General features: G+C 46.0%; 1 protein-coding gene and 1 pseudogene across 13 annotated transcripts in view; both read left to right on the top strand.

Moving 5' to 3' along the window:
• The window catches only part of LOC118144977 (uncharacterized), a 31,813-nt pseudogene extending 22,614 nt beyond the window's left edge, over window positions 1-9,199 (top strand). The window contains exon 2 of the transcript XR_013521364.1: window positions 1-9,199. This exon is cut by the window's left edge and continues 21,966 nt beyond it. The product of XR_013521364.1 is annotated as an uncharacterized LOC118144977 (transcript).
• Window positions 1-17,521, top strand: part of DPF3 (double PHD fingers 3) — a 289,593-nt gene that overhangs the window by 22,665 nt on the left and 249,407 nt on the right. For 4 of the 12 annotated variants that reach the window (XR_013521359.1, XR_013521358.1, XR_004729995.3 and 1 more), the window contains exon 1: window positions 1-17,521. This exon is cut by the window's left edge and continues 22,145 nt beyond it; it is cut by the window's right edge and continues 6,352 nt beyond it. The exons of the other annotated variants lie outside the window; for them this stretch is intronic. The gene's annotated coding sequence lies outside the window, so the exon portion shown is untranslated. 12 annotated transcript variants of the gene reach the window in all.

The following is a 17,521-nucleotide window of genomic DNA, read 5'->3' as shown; positions in this document are numbered from 1 at the left end:
ACAGATCCTATCTTTGTGAGCTTATGGTCCTCTTGGGAAGACAGATGTTAATCATATAATCACACAAATATATAAGTAAATGTGGGATCTGCATTAGGCTGAAAAGTTCAGTAAGATAGAAGGGTGTAGGAGGGGGATCTGTTCTGGTCTGGTGCACTGAGGGACAGTTTCCTTGAAGAGGAAACATTTCATCCCAGGCAGAGGGAATGGCATGTGCTCAGGTCCTGTGCGTGTTGGGGTATCCACGGAAGGCCACTGTGGCTGCAGCCCTAGAGAGGGATGAGATCATAAGAGAGGTCAGGAAAGGCCCAACTATGCAGGGTTCTGATGGAGAATTTTGAGGATTGCGTATTTTATCCTAAGAGCAGTGAGCAGCCGTGGAAGGATTGAAGTTAGGAAAGTGACTTGATCCAATGCACTGTCTAAAAATTTCCCCTGGACATGGAGAGATTTAGTGATGGACCCAGGAAGGTCGGGATGAACGGGTTTTGGGGAGGCTTGTCTGGGTGAAATTAAAAAAATTAAAATGAGATAGGCGCATAGGCAGGAAGGATAAGGGGTTAGCTGAAGAAGGCTTTGATGATGGCGCATTCCCTTTAACTGCCTCTCTTCTTCCTGTCATTCTGATGGACACTCCCTGCTTGCTCCTGGGAAGTTTTCTATGCTGTGGGTAGATTGTTTTCCTCCCAAGTAGAGTTGAGCAGTTTGCCTCTCTCTGCTGTTCCTTTGGGTTTGTCCTCTGAGGACTACCTACAGGAGGGGCACCTGGGTGACTGATGGAGAGGTAGATTCCTGGGGCTTCCCGCTGGAGCCACTGAATCAAAATCCCTGGGGGTGAGGCCATGCAATCCGATTCTCATGCCCTGGAAAGTTTGAGCACCATTGTTCTTCCGAGCTCTGCATATGCAACCACAAAGGTGATGATGCTTTAAATGTGTGTAGGGTGGTTATAAGGGGACCAAGTGCTTTGGAGACAAGGTGATTTCCTTTAGGCCCCTCAAAAATGCAATTGAGGAGACTAGGGCTCTGGGAACTCGGGCATCCTAGTTGAGACCATTACCATATGATGGAGTTGGTGAGAAGAGAGAGATGTCTGACTCCTAAGCACTCTTTGCTCTTCTTCCTTCCTACCTCTTTTTCCAGTGTTCGAGGTTAAAAAGGCATTGAATCTTACGATGTTCAGAGGTAGTTCCTTTAAAAAAAGATCAGTACCTCTTTGAGGGTTCAAAAGATCCATATCCAGTTAGTACATGAAAGGGTGGAATCAGGTGGGTTTATTGCTGTTATTATCACTTCTTATGGCCAGGTGTGGTGGCTCACACCTGTAATCCCAGCATGTAGGAGGCCGAGTCAGGCATATCGCCTGAGTCCAAGAGTTTAAGATCAGTCTGGGCAACAAGGTGAAACCCTGTCTTCACAAAAAATTACAAAAAAGTAGCCAGGCATGGTGGCAAATACCTGTGGCCCCAGCTACACGGGAGGCTGAAGTGGGAGGAACACTTGAGCCTGGGAGGTGGAGGTTGCAGTGAGCCAAGATTGTGCCACTGCACTCCAGCCTGGGTGATAGAGTGAGAACCTTTCTCAAAAAAACAAAACAAAACAAAAAGAAAACCAAACCAAACCAAAACAAAACAAAATACAATCCCCAAACCCAACTTATTGTGGAAGATATCAAGCCTATACGGCAGTAGATAGAATAGTATAAAGAACCCCCAAGTATCCATCCGCCAACTGTAATAGTCAGAGGGGGTGGGGCATCTCTTCAATTATTCAGACTTTGCCGCATGATTGAATGAAACGCCGGAGAGGAGAATGGGCAGAGGGAACAGAGAAGCCTTCAGAGTACCCCAGACAGCTATTGGCCAGAGAGAGAAAGTTCTTTTGAACCCTCTGTTCCTCAACAGTTCGGCTCATAGGAGAGCTAGTGCTTGGAATAATAGATCTAGAAACCACCTTAGAGACCCTGGGGGGTCTTCTTCACTATCTAGACACAACACCAGAGGCCTGGCATGGCCTGGGATAGTTCTCAGGCCTCACAGTTAATAAGAAGTGGAGCCAGGCCTGGGATCAGGTTCTCCAGTGCAACTCATCTCCCTTACTCGTCATAGATGTGCTCAACATTTTTTGCTCACATTTTCCAGCATTGAATCTTACAATGTTCAGAGGTAGTTCCTTTAAAAAACGATCAGTACTTTTTGAGGACTCAAAATATCCATATCCAGTTAGTACATGAAAGGGTGGAATCCGGTGGGTTTATTGCTGTTATTATCACTTCTTATGGCCACGTGTGGTGGTTCACACCTGTAATCCCAGCACGTGGGAGGCTGAGTCAGGCATATCGCTTTGAGTTCAGGAGCTGTAGCGAAGCTGTAGGAGGCAGAACTCCTATAAAAAACTGTTATACCTGTAATCCTAGTACTTTGGGAGGCTGAGGCAGGAGGATTGTCCAGGAGTTTGGGAACAACCTGGTCAACACAGTGAGACCGTCTCTATAAAAACTATTTTATTAAAAATAAAAGCTGTCCTTTTAAAATACCAGTATTTGGGCACCTAGGCCTTTGTTTCCTCCTTGTAAGACCCTTGAGGTAGCCTGAAGAGTTCATGGTTTGGCTAGAAAAGAACACACTTACAAAATGAGTACTAGCGGGCCGGGCGCAGTGGCTAATCCTAGCACTTCGGGAGGTCGAGTGGGGGCGGATCATGAGGTTAGGAGTTTGAGACTACCCTGACCAACATGGTGACACCCTGTCTCTACTAAAAATACAAAAAAATTTAGCCAGGTTTGGTGCATGCCTGTCTACAATCCCAGCTACTCAGGAGGCTGAGGCAGGTGAATCGTTAGAAGCCAGGAGGCAGAAGTTGCAGTGAGTTGAGATCACGCCACTGCAATTCAGCCTGGGCAACAAAGCAAAATTCCCTCTCAAAAAAAAAAAAAAAAAAAAAGAAAATGAACACCAGTGGAGGCAAGATGGGCTACATGCCCAATCTCCCACCGCTTTGCCTTCCCTAAAATTCTGGAGGCTCTAAGACGGCCTATGACACAATCATGGTTGAGGCAATGAGTGACATGAAATTTCGGGGAAAGAAGAAATCAATTTCACTGGCCAACTTTTTGATGGAGACAGGGCTTAAGGGGGTCTTACTGCTGGCAGAGGTTAGAAAGCTGATGAGAGGGGATCCTTACCTCTGGGAAAGGGAAACCAATCTCTCAGCACAGCACACCAACTAGAAATTGTTTAGCACCTCCTAAAGTGGAAGGCTCTGTACTTCACACCGTGGAATATTAAGAAGTCAAGGCTACAATTTCTATTCTCCAGGAACTTTCTGTCTCTTTGAGGGACAAGACATATATGGAATGCTAATAGAAGTTGAAAACTATAAGACTTTAAGATGGAAGTTGACTTTTCAGATAAGCCCGAGGAGGAATGCAGTGGAAACCAAGAGACGAATCACAAATCGGAACATAGGAGCAATATTAATGGCTTCGTGTCCGGTGTCTTCTGTGTGTGTGGCCACGTGCTGGCTGCTGCAATAACTGCGTCATTACACAGCAGCCCTTTAAAGTGATGATCGTTCTCGTTCTAGCTACCGTCGGGTGACCACTGATACTTTGCTCAGCAATCTGTGCCGTATGCTTTACATACACGAACTCATTTAATCACCCTAACGCCCCTAGGAGGCAGGTAGTATTAACTTTTTTGCTCCAAGGAGTTTAAGCAACTTACCCAAGACTCCATGGCTGGTAGCGATGGAGCAGAGGTGGGGACCTGAGCCTGAGCAATCCAATAGGGTTGGGTTCAGAAAGGAGCAGTGAGTACACCAGCCAGGCCATTGGGAGAGAGAAGTTGGACCAGTCATGAAGGACCTGGTTATAAATACCTGGGTGAAAAGTTTGGCACTGATCCTGCAGGTGCTGGGCAGTTACTTAAGGTCTGGCAGGCTGGATGTTGAGGGTGATGAATTTGCAGAATGGCTTGTGCGGGGAGGCTGTGGTGGGAACATGGACTGAGGGGACCGTGGTCTATGGAAGGGGTGGTGGTGGGAATGTGCCTGGTGAAACCAAGTAATGAAAACCCTCACAGTCTATCAAACTAAATTAAAATCAAATCAACAAACTGGCAAGCCCATCTCATACAAAGTGGAGGTAGAGCTTCCACATCACTACCAGGGCATTAGTGCTGCTTTTTTTTTAAAATCTTTTTTTGAGACGAAGTGTCACTCTGTCACTCAGGCTGGAGTGCAGTGGTGTGATCTCGGCTCACTGCAGCCTTTGCTTCCTGGGTTCAAGCAATTATCCTGTCTCAACCTCCCGAGTAGCTGGGACTACAGGTGCCTCCCACCACACCTGGCTAACTTTTGTATTTTTAGTAGAGATGGGGCTTCACCATATTGGCCAGGTTGGTCTTGAACTCCTGACCTTGTGATCCATCTGCCTTGGCCTCCTGAAGTTTTAGGATTATAGGCCTGAGCCACCATGCCCAGCCTCTTTTTTAAATTTTAATTCTTTTTTGAGACTGAGCCTCGCTCTGTCACCTAGGCTGGCGTGCAGTGGTGCCATCTCAGCTCACTGCAACCTCGGCCTTCTGGGCTCAAGTGATTCTCCTGCCTCAGCCTTCTAAGTAGCTGGGATTACAGGCACACACTACTACACCCAGATAAATTTTGTGATTTTTGTAGAGACAGAGTTTCACCATGTTGGCCAGGTTGGTCTCAAACTGCTGACCTCAAGTGATCCGCCCACCTCGGCCTCCTAAAGTGCTGGGATTACAGGCGTGAGCCACTGCTCCTGGCCTAGTGCTGCTGTCAGTCCAGTGGCAGGGACATAAAGTGACATCAGTCTGGGAGGCCTGTGAAACAGGCATGTGCTGTGTGCGGATGGCTCCTGACCTCCCTGTGCTTTCAGCCCTCAGCGAGGTCCTTGGTGCTCCATCATAATCTCTTCTCATCCTTTCCATTTCTTCCTATGGCAGAGAATAGTCCAGTGTTTTTTCATTTACCTGAAAACTATTTCCATCTCCCTGTTTTCAGCCTATGATTTCACCCCAGATTTGTTGAAGAAAATCGCAGCCACGAAGCAGAAACTTTGTGGTCGTCCCTGTTCTCTGCCTCATCGTGGCAAGGCCACCTCTTTACCCTTCCTGGACCACCGTGTCTAATATTGTCCCCGCATCACGCTCCCGTGGCTGGTTTTATTTTCTTCACAGTGTACATAATATCAGAGATTCTCTCTATGTATTTGTTTCGCCACCTTTCTTTTGTTTACCTTTCCTCTTGGAATGGAAGTTCCGCGAGAGCACAGACCTTGCCTGTCTTGAGCACTGCAGCGTCCATAGTGTCCAGCAGAGTCAATGCCTGGGACCCGGCATGGGCTTAAAAAGATAAGTGAATGAGTGATTCCCATGGCTCCAGCCAGCACCCATGACTCAACCTCCCTCTCTCCTCCTGACCGTTCTACTGCCTGGATGTCCTCCCTCACACTTCATCCTGAATGAGTCGAACTTCTTCCCTTAAAGCTGCTTATTCTCCTTGGAGTTTACTGTCATCTAAGCAAAAATATGAGGGTCATCTTTGGTTCCTCCCTCCCCTCATCCTGACTTACACTTGGTTCCCAGTCATATTGGCTTAACCTTGGAATGTCTCTGGACTCTGTTCCTTCCTCTGTTCACCTCCCATTCAGGCCACACTGTGGCTGTGGTGACACTGGCAGGAGCTTCCTTGTTGACTTCCCAGCCTGCAGTGCTTCTCCCCACCAGGCCACTTCCCACAGGAAAGGCATTGCACAGTTCAGTTTCTTTATACCTTTGATGACTCCTACTGACTATAGAATGCAGGCATCCATCCAGCCTTCCATTCCACCACCTCTTGGCAGACTCTGAGCTTGACTCACACCCTTCCATGCACTTCCTACCTCCAAGCCTTTGCTTCTGTGACTTTCGCTGCCAGGACTTCGTCCCCGACCCCCAGGTCTCTACATGATGATGCACTCTTTCAGTGTCTCTGCACACTTCAGGGCCCAAGCCTTCTTTCTAGGCAGAAATAGCTGCCCCCAGTGCTTAATTTCTGCCAGCAGAACATTTGCACAGTGGCGCAGTGACTTCTGATGGGCTGTGTCTATGCCAGCCCCTCCCACCTGCCAGAACTCCTTGAGAGGAGGAATTGAGTCTTAGCTGTTTCTGGTCTGCTGGGCACACAGTAGGTGGCTCAATGCACGCTCAAAACAAATGCACTGGAAAGCAACTTGTTTTCTTACCAGACCACTCTGTATATGTGTGCGGGCAGACATACGTGCCCTTTTCTACACATCAGTTTCTTTTTTGTTTTTTTTTTTAGAATTTCACATTTCCCAATGAAAGCAACAGGATCATGAAATTAATTTGTCACTCTGGTGCCAGCTTCACTCAGCTGACTCATGGCCTCAGAAGGAGTTTTTAAACATGTGTTTCTCATCTATGTGCTAATTTCTCTTCCCTTTCTCAGTAATCTTCTCTTCTCCTGAAACTTGTGGGTGGTAATTGCCTTCAGGTCGGTGGCACCTGCAACTCCTCCTGAGTCCACTGAGCACACAGATTCCAGCTTTGGGCCAGGGAAGTGAGGAGCTGGTCCTTGACTTGGGAAGGGCAAGAGAAAGTTAAAATGAAATGAGATGTCTTTCTCTTTTGAAATTCATTAGAGCTTATTTGTTTGCTTGTGAAAAGCCTGTAGGAATATTTATATATAAATGGAATAATATATCTTTAAGGGGGTTCTGTAATTTTTCCTCCCTAATGGTGATATAAAAATATTTCCAGGTGTCCTGGGATTAATTCAATTCAACAAATACTTATTGCTTAATTAATCACACTATTCTGGGTGCTAGACATAGAGCAGTGAATTAATCACACTATTCTGGGTGTTAGACATAGAGCAGTGAACAAATGGGTAAAATCCTTGCCTGCATAGAGCTTGCATTCTAGTGGGGGCACCCAGATGATAATGTAACTAAGTAAGGAAGTGAGATGGTGAGAAGTTTATGGGGGTAACTAAAGTGGGGAGTTGGGACCAGGAGTGTTGGGGAGAAGAGCTCCCTGAGCAGCAACATTTGAGGGTCATCTGGGAGAAGAGGATTCAAGTCAGAGGGAACAGCAGGTGCAAAGGTCCAGAGGCGGAGGTGTAGGTGATGATTTGAAGGACAGCAACAGAGGTCTTGTGGCTGGAGCAGAGTGAGAGACAGGAGGAGGAATAGGAGCACTTTGGCTTATCCCTGGAGTTGGGTTTTGCAGCATCACTCTGGCTGCTGAGTTGAGAGTAGATGGAGGAGGCAGTGACTTGGACCACGTGGTAACAGCAAGGGTGGTGAGAGGTGGTTGGATTTTGAGTACATTTTGAAAGTAGAGATGGGATCAAGAAGGAGTTAACAGTAGGATGTGACAACAAGAGAGGCATCCATCTGGCCTGAGCGAGCTGAAGATGAATGGTAGATTGCTGTGATGGGGAGGACTGTGAGGGCAGCAGGTGTGTGTGGGCTCCACTTTGCCTGGAAGGCTTGAGATGCCAATTCGACTTCCAAGTGGAAATGCCCAAGAGCAGGTGCATAGTTGAGAGCATGCAGGGAGGTTAGGGGACTGTTCAGGGGGCCTCGCTGGGACCTGGATGCAAACTGGTTGCTATAAAGGCACAGGGAACTGACTCTGGTTGTCGGCCACTGAGCTCTAATTTTTAAAGCACATTGGGATTCAATTCAAGAAATGTCTATTAGCCCTAATTATATATGACGCATTGTGCTAGGTGATGAGGATATTTCAGAAGAGTAGTGCTGAAGCGGTTTGCCTTCTTGGAGCTTACAGTCTATGGGTGAAAGCATATAATACATACATTTTTGTTAGAACAATGATAAATTCACAAATAATGTAGAACAGAGGCTATATTTTGATGAATGCATTAAAGCCCTATCACACCATTTCCATTATTGTGATAAAAATTGCAGTTTTTCCAAATTTATTCAATCTTTCTCTTTTCTCTTTCTTTCCTTCCTTCTTTCCTTCCCTCCTTTCCTCCCTCCCTCCCTCCCTCCTTTCGTCCCTCCTTTGGTGATTTGGAAGTCCTTGTGCACCAAATGTAGGCTTTATGAGGATTAGCCAAACATGGCTAGATGTTTTCCATGACCAAGCATTCATATAGGAGGTCCCTGGTTGTATTAGCAAGGTATATAAGTTATCCCTGGCAGGCAAGTTTTGCTTTTTAAAACTGCTACAATCATGTATGCTAGTAAAAAAATCCAAATTCATCCTCAAAAGTGGATGAGAAACATATTCAACATATTGAGAGAGAATATACACAACTTAAGGAGAGCTACGGGGGTTTGAACTAGCGGTGAGTACATATAACACTGAGCAAATGAGTTAAATAAGGCAATTATTAATTCTAGGAATACAAGTTATCCAGTGGAGGAAATGTAACTAGAGAATACTACATGTCACAGTTCTGAATAGAGTTTACATAATCATAGTAATAAAAAGAATAATTGCTGAGAAATAAAAATATATATTCACCAGTACACGCACAGAGTGAGCGAGAAAGGGAGGGAGGAAGGAGACAGATAGATGATAGATAGTATGCAGGCAGGCAGACAGATGGAGAATAGGGGGATGGAGAGAAAGGTTGAGTGTGTGTGTGTGTGTGTGTGTGTGTGTGTGTGTGTGTAGTGAGAACAGATAAAAAAGCACAGCCTACAAAAGGGTAAATCCATTCCTTCCTACCTGGGGAAGCCTAAAACTGAAAAATCAAGAAACAACAGTTAAAAACATGTTATTTAGAGATATGCAGGTAAAGATCACAATCTTCAGTTAAAAGAATTAAGCTGCAGTGGACCACGATTTTGTATAACAAGCCTTATAACAGGAAATTTAAGATGTTAACAAAGGGCCAGGTGTGGTGGCTCATGCCTATAATCCCAGCACTTTGGGAGGCTGAGGTGGGAGGATCACTTGAGCATGGGAGTTCAAGACCAGCCTGGGCAACACAGTGAGACGTTGCCTCTACAAAAAATAAAATGAAACTAGCCAGGCATGGTGGTCTGTGCCTGTAGTCCTAGCTACTTGGGAGGTTGAGGTGGGAGGATCACTTGAGCCTGGGAGGTGGACGTTGTAGTGAGCTATGATGGTGCCACTGCACTCTAGCCTGGGCAGCAGGGTGAGACTCTGTCTCAAAAACAAAAACAAAAGATGTTAATAAAAATAAAAGTGATATTCAAGCAAATGAAAAAAAAATGTGGGGGAGAACTTTGGTCAACATTACAGCAAAGCTTGTACAAATTCTGAATTTGGTCCCAGGTGGGCCTGGCACAGTGAGGTCAGGGTGCCCTTTCCTTTGCTGCTGTTTACTTACATGGTGGGGCTTATACCATTTCTGGTTTATTTGTCTGTGAAATGAGGAACTGGATTGGGGTGAGTAGTTGGGTGGTATTCTAGCTCTTGGCACTAGTTTATGTCTTTCAGGTTTAAATGACCTGGGACTAGATCCCAGGTGATTCAGGGATGTCTTGGAGAATACACCCTGGCCCTAAATCTGGGAGGGTTGGGGAGATGACATTGATAGTGGCTCCTTTACTAGCATGAAAACGATGTGAAGGTGGCAATTTAGTCTTGTGGACTGCTGGGTCCCCAGCATCTGGCTCAGTATTTGATGGGGGAATGAGTGAACTGTGCCCCTCACACCCAGGAGTCAAGCTGTTCTACCTATAGCAAACAGCTGGCTTTGAGCGGAGGTGTGTGGGAGCATTGCTAAGGCCCATCCCCTCTGTCCCCTGGGCCAGGGTGAAGTCAAAGAGGGATGGCCTGGGCACTGGAATGTACAAACAGACATGACACGTGATTCCAGAAGGTTGGGGGAAATGGTGTGGGGGTGGGAGGAAGCTACAGAGAACAAGTGAAGTTAAATTGTGATAGTCAAAGAGGAGAGGAAGCCAAGGGTGGTGGAAATCCCAGGTAGAAAGGCTGCCGGCTGGGAGCTTAGCTTAGCTTTGGGGAAATGTTGCTTCCCTGCTGGCCTTGAAAAGAGTTCCTCTTTTACTGTATAGTATGGAAAATTGCAAACTTATGCAGTGTCATGAACCCTCTTATACCCATTCACCCAAATTGCTCCCACAAATTGGAACTCAGAGCCAGTTTTGTCTCACTTAAAGCCTGCTCCTACTCACTCGCATTAGGGATTATTTTGAAATAAATCTCAGATATCATTTTGTCTAAATATTTCAGTATGTATCTGTAAAAAATAAAGATTCTTTCTAGAAATCTTGTCACAATCTTATTTGAGTTAACAATGATTCCACAGTATTATTAAATATCCAGTTACTGTTGAAATATATCTGTGTGTATATGTACGTGTGTGCATATAGACATACATATACTCCCATACATGGTATCGTTTAGCAGTATTTTAAAAATGCCTTTGTTTTTATAGAAATGACATATATTTGTTACTAAAAATTCAAGCAACACATAAAATAAAAAGATGAGAGCAAAAGTATCACCCCAAATCCACTGGGCGAACATAATTTCAGATACCTCTCCACACATATGTCCACACAGAACAAATAGAAGATGAATATGAATGCTGTCAGAAACACTTTGCTTGTTCAAAAGGAATCTCTGAGTCTTTTAGACCTGAAAGGGCTCCTAAGGCTTGTTAGCTTTTGCATAAGACAGGGCTAGACTGTAAACTCCTGGAGGGAAGGACCATGCCTTAGTTGTGTTTATACATTCTTCCACCCCCTATCTTAGTGCCTGGCACTCAGGCGGCCCATCAGTAACTGTGGTTTGAATTGAAGGGGTCCCTTGTGGGGTGGAACCCCACAAGGGTCATCGCAAGGGTCTGAAGACTTAGCCTGTTCCCATATAAATACTGATTTAGAAAAGAATTAGTGCCAGGCGTGGTGGCTCATGCCTGTAATCCCAGCACTTTGGGAGGCTGAGGCAGGTGAATCACCTGAGGTCGGGAGTTTGAGAGCAGTCTGACCAACATGGTGAAACCCTGTCTCTATTTTTATAAAAAAATAAAAAAAAAAAAAAAAAAAAAAAAATAAAAAAAAGGAAAAAGAAAAAAAAAAAGAATTAGAAATGTAGGCACATAGTTATTCCTTTATATAATCATATATAATCTTTTACTCACTTATAATCATAAAGATATATACTCAATATAACCTTTAATTTTACTAATGACTTTTGGGTTATGAAGCATGGAACTGAGGTGACACTGTGAACAAAGTGATCCTAAGGCAAGATGCTTTAAGCCCTCTGTCACGTCCGCATAAGGGCTGCTGGAAGGTGCCTCGGCTGCGCGGCAGTGCCGGTGCTGTGAAAGCGCCTGCTGTTTAGCCAGCTAGGGAAGGAGACATCCAAAATGACCGAAACATCTCCTTCCTGGGGAAGTTAGGAGAAAACTGCTTTTCTAAGCTCTTGTGGCAAGGCCTGCTGGCTGTCAGGTAGGCCCGTAGACATCCGGGGGCTTAACTGTCTCTGTGTGATGCTGTGCTTCAGTGGTCACGTTCCATGTACACTCTCACGCCCTGCTTCTGCACCTGGTTTCTCTTTTTTCTTAAAAGATAAGAATAATAGTAACATAATCTTAGTGTCCTTGATATTTCTGACAAACATGTGAAGAGCGCCGACGCATTAGCTTTTCTCCTTGCCTCGGCTATTTGAAAGGCTTGGCCCCCTGTCTTCAAGAAATGTGATTTCTATCACTGACCACCATTACCTCACCCTACCTTCCCTGCCCACTGCTTTGTACTCAATAAAAGTCAGAGTGTCCAGGCACTCGGGGCCACCGCAGGTCTCCGCGCTTTGGTTGGCCGTGGACCCCCAAGCCCAAACTCTCTTTTCTCTATCTCTGTGTCTGTGTCTTTCATTTCTACAGTTTCTCGTCTTTGTACCAGCAGGGAGGGGCTCACAGAACTCTATGGGGCTGGACCCTCTAGTCCCTAAGACATCATTCAATCATCTGATGGAATAGGATGCCCTACGAGCTGAAATCACTTGTCAAGATCCCACAGCTACTCAGGGTGCCTGTGGGGCTGGAGGCTGTTCTCCTGAGTCCTATTTCCAAGCTCTTTCTGCAGCCCATGGAATTTAGCCATGTAGTAGAGTTGGTAAGTGCACAAGCTTGGAGTGAGACACACCTGGGTTTGTGGTTTTTTTTTTTGAGACTGAGTCTCATTCTGTCACCCAGGCTGGAGTGCGATGGTGCGATCTCAGCTCACTGCAATCTCTGCCTCCCCAGCTCAAGCAATCCTTCCACCTCAGCCTCCTGAGTAGCTGGGACAATAGGTGTGTGCCACCACACCTGGCTAATTTGTTTTGTATTTTTGGTAGAGATGGGGTTTTACCATGTTACCCAGGCTAGTCTTGAATTCCTGTCCTCTAGTGATCTGCCTGGCTGGACCTCTCAAAGTGCTAGGATTATAGGCATGAGCCACCTTGCCCAGCCTACACCTGGGTTTGATTTTGCTCTGAACCTTTTCTATGACTTACCAGCTATGTGGCTTTTCTTACCCACATAATTTCCTTATCCTTGCGACAAGAGATGTTGCAAGGAGTAGATGAGATCGTGCGTAAAGCACTCAGTGCAGGCCGGGCGTGGGGGCTCACACCTGTAATCCCAGCACTTTGGGAGGCCAAGACGAGTGGATCATGAGGTCAAGAGATCATGACCATTCTGGCCAACATGGTAAAACCCCGTCTCTACCAAAAATATAAACAAATTATCCGGATGTGGTGGTGCACGCCTGTAGTCCCAGCTATTCGGGAGGCTGGGGCAGGAGAATCGCTCGAACCTGGGAGGTGGAGGTTGTGGTGAGCCAAAATTGCACCACTGCACTCCAGCCTGGGGACAGAGCAAGACTCCATCTCAAAAAAACAAACAACAACAACAACAAACAAACCAGAATTCATTGCATACTTCCTAGCATGTACTATGTGCCAAATAAATGTTAATTGTAGTCATTATTATTTGTGGTAATAGCAGCAGCAGTAGTAATAGTACCATTATTTTCTTATTCTTTGGGGCTTATCAGTTGAAGCTTAGAGGAAGTTCAAACCCTCCCTCCTCTACCAGTTCCCAGTTGCAGATGGAACCATGTTTAAACTTTTGCTTTTTAAGTAAGTTTTTAATAAGAAGTTTATAACTTTTGCTTTTTCCTACTATTGGGAAGAAAAGGTGATTTTATGTGGGAATTCTTGTCCCCCATAAAATTATTTTTCCTCAGTCAGAAGCTGATTGCGTCAGCTTCTGATTGGCCGTTCACATTTGGTGGTCAAAGTTTGCGTGTCTTCTCTCCATACATGGTTTAGAGGTGCTGCCTTAACAAGAGCTTAGCAAATAGTTATTCTAAGCTCTTCAAACAGAAACTCTGAGCAAAGGGCTGGGTGCAAGACGTCTGGCCTTCCTGGTCGCCCCTTCAGTCTGCTGATTCAGCAGCTCTTCTAGGTGCCTCCTCCAGGCCCTTGGTCGGTCAGGTCACTAATGGAATCTGCTGGAGGCAAATTTACTCATGAAGAAAGGGCCAACAAATCACTCCAGCTCTTGGTGTCTGCCCCTGGATGGCTGGCACTTCCCAGTAAACTCCCAAGTCCTCGGCGCACATTTCACACCTCCCCTGGGGAGGCCCGCCTCCTCTTGTATGGTTACTGAGGGGCACAGGGGCTGCCCCTAACCTCAGCCCCTCTGCACAGAGCTATGGCCTGCACAGGTGAAAAGGCCATCTGTGTGTTGCTGCTGTGTCCTCCTGTGCCTCATGCGTTATTCATACTTCTGGATTTGGGTTGGCTTAACCACTTACTCTAGTCGGGGCTAGGAAAAGGAGGGCAGATGGAGGAGGAAACAGCTATGCTCTTAACCCAGGGCATGGGCTCTTCTTCTCTGATTAAACATGTGCTCTTTTCAAAATATTATCTCCTGTGGGTGGGATCCATGCTCCAGCGGGTCTGTCTAGCCTCCATGCATTCCTGGAATGCGGTTTCCCTCCCTAGATCGGGTTTGGGGGACCTTCACAGAGCAGGCTGGGCAATAGCTTATTTCCAGAAGTGCCAGCACCCCACTTCCTCTTCCTTTTCCCCCCAACCCCTCTCACCTCCCCAAAGGTTCAGGGGAAGGTGTGAGAGGAAAGTGCTTCAAAGTCCATGGAGGCAAGACACAGCAAAACACAGGGAAGTGCCACGGAATGCCAGCGCCAGGAGGCAAAGGGACAGCTAAAAGGTAGGGGGCCCAGCTGCTGGGGGCTGCCTGCCCTGCCGGGCCTGTATACTTGGTGCCTCATGGATCCCTGAGTAAATTGACAGTGTTCTGGCTGGGAGTCCTGCTGGCTGTAATATGGATCTTCAGAGAGGGGGAAAGATGTCCTCCTTCTGTTTTAGAGGAGAAAGATCCAGGGGGAAGGATTTTGTGGGACTGGGGAACCCACCACAGCACCCTGTGATACTCTCGGAAGAGGAGAGTTAGAGTAGTGGAATTAAGGTGGGGCTGTGACTGATAACGTGTCTAGGGTGGAAAGAACAATGGACATCCTCATCCTCCTTCTGTGGTTGGAGTAAGTCCAAAGAAGTTGTGCCCTGCCCAAAGCTATTGCATGAGACAGCTCTGTGAAAGCCCAAAGCACAGGCCAGGCCACAGAAGTGTTTAATGAGGCCACAGTCACTAAACCCTTGTTTCTTTCTTTCTTTACAATTCACCCAGCTTCTTGGTAAGCCGTTGTTGGTCTAGATTCTACAACCTGTTTCCTGACATTTCCAGCCCACTAATAAAATTTGTATCAGAGTACAGGGATTATGATGTGTGGCTCTGCTGATTGCTCATGCCTCAAGCCGTTAAAAGCCCCAGAGGTTTGAGGTCCCAGCTAACAGTACCTTGATGCTAACCTTTCTCCTGTCCTGGTAAGCCAGGGTTGGAAGGGTTGCTTTGGATGGAACGTACATGTGGGTTACATACTGGCCCAGTAGGATCCTTTGCCTCCTGCACCATCCCCTGGGCCAGTGAGACTCTGAGGTTGGCTTGGTTAAAAAGTTCCCTATAAAACTAAGCTGCATAGAAGCCGGCTAAGGCCATGGAGAGAACTCCAGGCTGGAATGGAGAAGGCATGGCAAGGTGTTCTAGGTCTCCCACCAGGTGGCTGAACCTTCTAGACACATTCTAGGAAGGTCTTTACAGACCAATATCTCTGGAATACATTTCAATGCACTAAACAGGCCGATGCTTCTTCTACAGACCATGCTGCCATGGGCAGATCACCACTCTGTGCCTCAGTTACGTTTTTTATAAATTGGAGCCACTTGTAATGGCCTACTATCTCCCCAGGAATACAGATGAGATGGCACATGTGAAATTTCTTTTGAAAAGAAGGTATAGCATGGGCTCCATTCCTAGTTCCCTCATTCCTACTGATTTTTAAAAATTGTCAGCACAGTGGCTCACGCTTGTAATCCCAGTGCTTTGGGAGGCCAAAGCAGGTGGATCACGAGATGAAGAGATCGAGACCATCCTGGCCAACATGGTGAAACCTCATCTCTATTAAAAATACAAAAATCAACTGGGCGTGGTGGCACGTGCCTGTAGTCCCAGCTATTCAGGATGCTGAGGCAGGAGAATTGCTTTAACCTGGGAGGCAGAGGTTGCAGTGAGCCGAGATTGTGCTACTCCACTCCAGCCTAGTGACAGAGTAAGATTCCATCTCAAAAAAAAAAACAAACACCAAAATTGTCATGGCCAATAAGCCATTTGAGGTTTCATTTCGTTCGTCTCACAGATAAAAATGTAGACAGGTAAGTGTAGGTCATCCCTGCTTAGTAAATAGGCGTGATCATCACGGGGCCATTCAGTGACAGAGCTGCAAAAGCTGAGCCCTAGGCCTCTCAGTTTGGTGTATCCACCCCTCCTGCCTGTTACTGTTTCATATTCCATATCAAAGTCTCACTCTTTATTTCAAGTCCTATGTAGTCTGGGCTCTGATCATTCAGGGACTGCACAAGTCTTATTAATATTAAAGGTGAGGGTTTTCTTAGCCTACTTCCCTTCATTTCTAAATTAGTCTGGGAAAGGAGAGGGCAAAAGTAGAATCGGAAGTATAACTATGCCCCAAAAGGAATGCATTCTGGTTTGTTGCAAATTTGGGCTCCCTCTGGTGACTTTAAGGATTGTGCTGAATGAAGTGTGGGCAGTAAGTAACTGATTATCTGCAGAACTTCTGTGATGGTTAGAGGGTTTTGATTTCAGGGCCAGGCTGAAATTGACCAATCATCCTGCTGCCTAGCTCTGGCAAACACTAGGCCTTCAAGAGACCCAGGATGTACATTTTCCCTCCTTTCAGATTCCAAGTCACTGATTTGCTGATGACAACTATAGCTATATTCATGAGAAAAACAGCTGTAAGTTAACAATTCTGTAAAATTGGATTTTCTTATCAGCTTATCACTTCAACCTGTTTTTATTTTTTTTCTAATTGCTTTATGACTGGAAAGGGGCCTTTGAGGTCAGGTCCCCAGTTCCTGAGCTTCTAACTGAAATATTCTGTAAACATATACTTAAATGACTGAAGAAGTTGATGGCCCATGAAAAGTTCATTCTTTAAGAGAAGAAAAGTTTTTTTTTTTTGACACAGGGTTTCACTCTACCACCCCGGCTGGAGTAGCGTGCAGTGGTGTGATCTTGGCTTACCATAACCTCTGCCTCCTGGGTTCAAGTGATTCTCCTTCCTCAGCCTCCAGAGTAGCTGGAACTACAGCACTTGCTACCTTGCCTGGTTAATTTTTGTATTTTTTTCTTTTTGGAGATGGAGTCTTGCTCTGTTGCTCGGCTAGAGTACAGTGGAGTGATCTTGGCTCACAGGAACCTTTGCCTCCCAGGTTCAAACGATACTCCTGCCTCAGCCTCCCGAATAGCTGGGACTACAGGTGAGTGCCACAACAACCCAGCTGATTTTTGTATTTTTAGTAGAGACGGGGTTTCACCATGTTGGCCAGGATGGTCTCAATCTCTTGACCTTGTAATCCACCTGGCTTGCCCTCCCAAAGTGCTGAGATTACCGGCATGAGCCACTGTGCCTGGCCAAAAAGATGATTTTAATAACTGAAGAGCTTCCGGTTTATTGGTTGGTTTTGTGAGTTTGTGTGTCCTAGCCTGTCTGGTGTTTCTCAAGTCATCCTTAAAGAAGTCAAGTTAAGGAGCCTGAGTGGCTTCCTGTGTCTTGGAGGTTTGTATGACAGTGTCCTGCCAAATGCAGTTTCAACCTTTTCTTCTGGTAGGTGGGTTTGAAGATATTGTCCTTTCTTGGTATGGTACATTGTAGATGGTGACCTGAGGGTTGACAGTACTTCAGTTAAAGTGTGAAATTTTTTTTGTGTGTAAAAAAGGCAGCAGGCTGGGTGCAGTGGCTCGTGCCTGTTATCCCAGCACTTTGGGAGGCTGAGGTGGGCAGATCATGAGGTCAGGAGTTCAAGACCAGCCTCGCCAACATGGTGAAACCCCGTTTCTACTAAAAATACAAAAATTAGGCGAG

This window comes from Callithrix jacchus, chromosome 8 (genome assembly GCF_049354715.1).
Source record: "Callithrix jacchus isolate 240 chromosome 8, calJac240_pri, whole genome shotgun sequence".
Taxonomy (NCBI): Eukaryota; Metazoa; Chordata; class Mammalia; order Primates; family Cebidae; genus Callithrix; species Callithrix jacchus.
Note: the sequence above shows the minus strand (reverse complement) of the source record. Positions and strands in the feature narration are given on the sequence as shown.